This window comes from Pteropus vampyrus, unplaced genomic scaffold (genome assembly GCF_000151845.1).
Source record: "Pteropus vampyrus isolate Shadow unplaced genomic scaffold, Pvam_2.0 Scaffold111, whole genome shotgun sequence".
NCBI classification, from domain to species: Eukaryota; Metazoa; Chordata; class Mammalia; order Chiroptera; family Pteropodidae; genus Pteropus; species Pteropus vampyrus.
This window is the reverse complement of record NW_011888892.1, coordinates 151,078-158,358: the sequence shown is the minus strand read 5'-3', so window position 1 is coordinate 158,358 and position 7,281 is coordinate 151,078.

Below are 7,281 nucleotides of genomic sequence, written 5' to 3'. Positions count from 1 at the left end.
GCACCCCTAACCACCTCTAAACACTTGCCCTTAACAAGAACCTTAAAAGCAAAAGGCTTTGCAAAAATGAAAGCCCTCTTGAAAAGAGGCTACACATTTGCTTCTAATTCTCTGACTCCTTGTGTCGCTCGGGGTTCAGTCAGTCAGGGGAGCAGAGACACCACAGTATACTCCTTTGAGATACTCCTTTGGCTCTGGGGGGTCATGGAATAGGGCTTTTTCCTAGGAATCCAACCGAATACAATTGTGGGAGGAGCTGGGGAAGGGGCACAAACGGAGGTCGGGAGTGCGTACTGGAGGACCGGCAGTCACCAAGCCGTAGATCAGAGGACGGAGCTGTCTGGCCACCAAGAGGGCTGCAAAGAGGGGCTGGGAGAGGCCTCTGTTTAAATGCCATCCTGTTAGTCTGCAGCCACACATCTGGTGGTGGGGCTTACACTGCAGGCTGGGCATCAGGGCCTAGAGTCAGGAAGAAATGCTGGATGCAGATCAGAAGAGAGAAAGGACAGGCAGGAACCCATTCGACACCTGTGCTGCCATCCACCACCTCCCCTGACAGCCAACAAACCCTCAGAGAGTAACGGGTGTTCCAGTCTGTGTACGTTCCTCTTTGGGCCAACTCTAACCTGGAACCATACAGGCAAGAGGATGCTGGGAAATGTAGTTCTCAGCTTAACCAAGGCAACCCAGCACAACCTACCAGACTCCCTTAATTAAATATAGAATACTTAACGTTATTATTCACATCTTTGGGGCGACTGTACATTTTAACCGTAATTACATGATAAATATTTCATGGTATGTATCTTTGTCATATAATTAGGAATAAAAAATGTAATCTCAAAAAGATGCTGAATAATTCAAATGGCTGAGGATGTGATTAAAGCCATGACTGAAATATGGTCAGAAGGTAACTCAAGGTCTTCAAATGTGATCTCCCGAGAAAAGTATCACAGTTGGGTAGGTGTTTTAAAAAGTTCACTGAAACAGAAATGACCCAAAAGGGGGAAAAAAAAAAAACTGTATGGCTTTAAATGTGGGGTGAAAACCTAAAGAATACATCCAGCTCGTGTTATAATCTGGCAAGAATTTTAGTCAGTTTATAAAAACAGGATTCATTCTAATCCGGCCGTTGCTAAGGCAGTGACATTCGCTTTTCATTTCACTCATCCATTTTGAAAATTCTTCCTTTTTTCAAACTCCTCGAGGTTAGGAAATGGGCCGTGATTCTTCCAAAGGTCCTCACGGCACCTAGGACCAGGACATCTGGCCCTTGGGAAATGTCTCGACAAATTTTAACCAAATTCCACATTTAGCGCACCCATCTTCCTAAGCACTGTGGTGCTGGGGGTCGGTGGCTCCGAGGGGCTCCTGACTTCTCGTGGCTCATAAACCAGGACGAGAGACTACCTTGCACAAAACGTATTCTGAAACAGAAATAAAGTGGACTCTGACAAGTGCCGTAACTGAAGTATGAGAAACCACACTTTGGGGAATAGGGAGGAAGGCGAGATTAATGTGATGGGGCGCATCTGGGAAGGCTTCTTAAAGGAGGCGGGGGCAGGCCTTGGAGACTGAGACTTCAGAAGGGTTGTGGGGTGTGGGGTGGGGGAGACACACACAGAGGGAGAGGGGAGGGAAAGGGGGAGGGGAGGACGGAGAGGAGGGAAAAACAAGCAGGGAGGAGGGAAGCGTACAGATGAAGATACGCTGAGGAACTTGTTGGAGGATAAACTGGAGGATGACTTATCAGTGGATCAAATGAAAGAGTCTCCGTGCTTCTCCTTCGACCTACAGCCAAGTGAGTGCCCTTGGCTTCCATCCTGGATGTGAAAACTCGTGCCCGATGGAAGGAAATGCCAACTCGCAGGCGAGTCAAGGAACCCGGGGCCATCCGCGACTCCGCTCGCTTCAGGCAGTCACTCATAAGCGTACGCAACCTCCAGAGCGCCTACAGGGTCCAGCCAGGCGCTGCAGAAATCAGGAAAATCAAGACACAGCACCTGCCCTGAACGAACCTAGCACAAAGTCTGGAACTTACTATGCATCCATCAGTATTTATATAAAATACGAACCAACGAATGAATGGTGGGGAGACGGCAGGTGCCGCGGGGTGAGCTCGGGTTCTGCAGTTAGGCGGGGGAGGAGTCCGGCCTCACCTCATAGACTCGGCGAGTTGGGGTCCAGACTACAGCAATAAAGCAAGTTTCATGATAAAATGGGTTGGTTTTTTTGCTGGTGGAGGGTCTTGCCTTCAATTCGCCAAAAAACGTAACGGTCGCGAGGTACACTACGGTGAGGTGCGGTAACAAGGTATAGCCCTACCGGCTGTGTGACCTGGAGGATGTCACTTAACCTCTTGTGGCTTTGGTTAATAATGTCACCCTCATTGCTTGGTTGTGAGAGGGAGCACTGTGTAAAGAAAACAATGATCCGGTGTCCTTTAGGGGGGTGACGAAGTCATGTAAAGACTCTGAGCAGGAAGAAATAAAACGCTTAAGTTTTTCTTATTCCGAACCTTCCTCTACTCCAATACTTAAGAAACTTAAGTCCACACTTGCAGAAGCGGAGAGGCTTTGCCTTTCAAAGGCCAAGAGCCGGCAGGGCAGGGGAGGAGCCTCGGAGAGTCTTTCAGAAAAAGCTGGAGCCTCAAGTCCCACAGGCACCGCAGGGCACCAGCTGAGTGGACCAGGCCTCCTGACCGGCCCAACGCTGCTGGCGCTACCCCACATTTTCCCAAGAAATCTTGTTTTGAGGTAGAAATTTTGATTCAAGAACAAGTAAGCTCGCAATATTTTCCTGACATCTCCCTCGTCGACATTAGACTTGGAAAATCTAGACACCATCCAAATAATCAGGTTACTGATGTGCACTTTTTAGAATCCCGTGGTGGCCCAAACACTGTCTGCTGCAAGTCCAGAGGCAGTTCTGCCACACTCGAGCTGGGCTCAGATGTGGGAGTGAGAACATCTCCAAGCTACTACCTGGCAGAATTCCATCGCCCGTGGGTTTTGTGTTTTAATGTAGTGGAAGTAAAATGTGCTATTTCACTGTGCCCTCAAAAGGCCCGTTATGTCATGGCATGATGCCTGCCAGGTCAGATCTAATGCCTGGTCTTGTGGGTATGAGACAGGTTGATTTATCCATTGCCACCTGCCACCGCCTGGACAGTATGACACCATGGAGTCTTGAGCATCTATTTCAAAAACCCACCGATGGCTTTATTTTCCTAAGTCGATTTTTGCACAAATGCCTTTTATCATCTGCCTGCTGATGGGAGGAAGAAAGGGAGGGAGACAGGAAGAGGAAAATGAGAGGAACGGAGAAGGGCAGAAAGAATGAAGGTCTATTTGAATTACAGACCTGCGTGATCAGCTTTGAGCGCTGGCCAAGAGAAGGTGGTGTGCCATCGACGGTGCCATTCAGCCTGGCACGGGCTTCTGACCCCTGAGGGTTATGAGGCTGTCATGAGAGACCCTAGGTATTTTTTCAAGCAAGCAGTTGGCAGCGATAGAGGATTCCATTAGAACAGCCATGACTCCATGTTTTCTGTGAGGCCCTCACACTCGACAAAAGGCCAGGCCTTGAGCCTTTTAGGACTCAGTTCCCTGGATGGCCGAGGAGCTGGGACACCCCTCATTCACCGAGATTTCTGATGTGAAGTCAGGAGAGGCTTTTTCAAACCGATCCCTTCACTTTCCAATGCCTGACCTCGATCTGCACATCTGGAGGGCTAATAAAAACAGAGATGACTCCCTTTCCCCCAGGAGCAATGACGATTCCATCCGCAAATATTTTAGGCTTAGACTCTGGCACAGCTGTCACCTTTCCAACGTGTCCGTTTCCCTCTCTGGCCTGGTTCTCCACCTGAGCTGCCAAAAAGGCAGAACCTTTCACAGGCATTTTTGTCCCTTTAATTCCCAATCTACAATTAGATGCTCAAGGCAACAAGTATGAAAAATAACTGTCTCTTATTTTTTTCTTCTCACCCATCTCACCAAGTTCTAATCAGGGAAAAATCGGTTTAAATTAAAAAGACGAAATCATGAATGTCGGCAAAGGAAGTCTAACGCTGGCCAAGAGAAGAATCGGGCATAACCCTCTCTCTTGAGTTTTACTCATTTGGGATCAATGATGAACAAGAAAACCTTTGCTGAAATTTTGACTAGGAGCCAAATTAAATTTGCCTTGATGACCCAATTGAAATTTCGAATTTAAATTTCAGGTTAGTCTCATTGTTTCCTACCTAATCCCAAGAGGCTAGCTCCTCTGCATGTTTCTCCAGGTTTACCCCCAATCGCCAACTTAGAGGACAAGGGTAAATCAAACTGTTTCACTGTTTTCAGCCAAAAAGTGTGTCTAGAAATATTGCATGTGCCCAACCTCAGTAACGCAGTAATGTTCGACGTACAGATCAAATAATACTATTATCATTAACCATGTGGAATTCACCCTTCGGGCTTAGTTAAATATATTCCTTCTGATCTCATTTGCTTTTTCTCCTAAATCAAGTCCATTTATCACAAATTCTCTGTTAACGGAGTCCAAATACATGAGATTTCTCGTATTCTTCAATAGCTTCACATGTAAGTCAAAAACGAAACCCTGGACGATGACTGGACGTTCTGAGATGGACGTCTGCTTTCATTGCAAAGCAAAAGCCAAGTCCAACACTTAACGGGACATGTTCCATTGACACAAGTAAAGGAAGCCGAAAGCCGGGCCACCCAGCTCCCAACGAGCAGAGCCCATTCTACACTTCTGCCAGTAACCGGGGTCGATGGTCACCTTGTGGGCAGCAGCGACAAAGGACAGCGAGTTCAGAGCCCAATTAACATACTTGTCCTCCATTTCCATGGCCACCTTTCTGTCAGTTACATATGGAAAGCTGTGCTTCTCCACATTATCGCCAGCGACCCCGATGAACTAACAGTGAGCCCAGCAAGAGAACCATTTCTATATCCAAAGCTTGATGAAGGCATACGCGGCTGCTGTTCCAAGCGAGGGCATTTCTTTAAATGGAGAATGCTCATAACTGACTGCCGTGTGAAACTGTGAAATAATGAAAGAGGTGAAGGATTTTTGCCAGGTGATTCGATAAGAATGTTAGGGCTTACCGGCTGAGGAGATCTGGCTACTACTAACACCAAAGACAAATCATCTGGACTCTTCGAGAACACGTGGCCGGTGCGAAGAAAATCTTCAGGAGCTAAGTTTTTTGAGAATTATAAAGTGACGTTATAACAAGGTCAGGAGTCCAGGTTCGCAGGTTTTAAATTACTGCAACAGCCTATAACAGAGGCCTATAAAGGGGATAAAAGGTACTTTGTTACATCGGAAAAGCAAACTTAGCTGCTTCTGAGACCGACGGGTATTTGTATAGCTTCTTCGAGTTTGTGTTAACCGCACAGAGTTGGCTACGATGGTCAGAGGTGAAAGAATATTTCTTGGGAAATTAGTTAATAAAATAAACCACTGGAAATGAGTCTTAAATTACTTCGGTCTCATGTGCTGCTACCTTCAACCTCAGTAAAGCAAAGCATGTCTTTTTCCATTCCTCCATGAAAGGCAGCTGATTTGGAAAGTCGTAGCACCGGTGCTGTACTGTATTCAAGGAAAACAACCAAATAAAACCAACTGCTTTTCACTTAAAATAAGTTCTGAAGGCCGCCGCTCAGGGAGTCGCATCCCAGGGCAGGCTAACGCCCGTGATGCACCCAGCTCTCTGGAAATCACAGTTCGGTCTAGTTTCCACCTTTAGCTTCCTTTCCATCAAGATACAAAATACTTCCCAACTAAGAAGCCGATGCCGCATGACAACCCCAGCACGTTTCGCGGACGCCCTTCAAAATGAAAGCACTGTTGCAACACGCCACTGATCAAGGGGAAAACGCCTTCGTACTCAATGGTCCGGATGGTATTTGCGGCCACCAGGCACGGCTGCTTCCATTTCTCTTCGTGTTAGTTCCCAAGCACCACGGCCAGGTGCCATTTTTAAAGGCAACTGCTGTAACTAGTCCTAATAGCGTAAATGAGTACTTTCCCAAGTGAAAGATGACCCGGAGCCACTTCAAAGACTGAGGTGGGGAAGTTAAAGGAGAGAAGAACCATGAAACGAGATTTATGGTTAACTTCCTGGATGCCAACCGGATGTGTTGTTTTTAACGCACCTCGTCTACTGGGTACTAGTAACACGTTCACTCATTTTCACGGGGGAAAGAATAACTTCTGTTAGGTTATGCAGTTTTCACTCTTGAAGAGAGACATCAGAGAAATGCCATCCCTTTTGTAATGATGGCTGATCTCATAGGGCAGCCACTCCACCGTGCCGCCCCGGGGCTGCTGAGCTGCTTCCCTACAAACGGTCCTGTTTGTAGCTTTGTCCCTCTCCTGCTGCATCTTACTAACCACACCTGATGTTGAATGTGGGGTTCATCTCGGGATAAAACGTCTACCGCTTAAGCAAATCTCTTAGAGCAGAACACGGACACCACAGAAGCATAAAGGCATAAATGGGTGACGCTTAAGGATGGAAAATGGGAATGGGTGAGGGAGGGGGTACAAATGAAGCTTTGAGTATGTGGTTTTATTTTAAAACAAAGATGAATAAGGCAAAATGTTAACATTTTAAAATCCGGATGGTGGGTTTATGGGTGTGATTGTTTCTCTGAATGTTTGACAGTTCACATTTTAAAGATATACTGGGAAGTTTATCCTACAGGTGTCTGAGAACCTGTCAGCTGAGGGTAATGGGTTGTATTTTATCCAGAGAGAGCAGGGATTTGCTGTCCACTAACTGTCGGCATGCCCTAACAAACATCCCATGCTCTCATTTATAACTCCATAATTCAGGTCGTATCTTCATTTTCCAAATGCGGAAACTGAGGCTCAGAAATAATTTGGCCAGTGACGCAATGAATTAAGCAATAAAGCCAGGTTCAGAGGCTCACCATGCTGCCTGACCTGATAAACTACATGCAGTCCCAGAGGACTAACAGAGCACACAGGCAAGAGAGCGCACGACAGGGTCTGGCTGCTCGTTCCTCTTTAAAGTACTACCAGAAGGTTCTCAGACGCTGCTTTCCTTGGCGCACACGTTGTCACGGCACCTGTGTTAACCAGTTACGTGAGCTTAGACTTAAGGGAGATCGCCCTCTTCACTGACAGAGTGGTGGAAGCGAGGACCACGGGGAAGCCAAGTGCTTGGAGACCAAAGCTGGTCGCACTCCGGTATCATAGCGTTTGTCAACCTGTCACTATGCGTGTCAGTCCCTGCCCCAG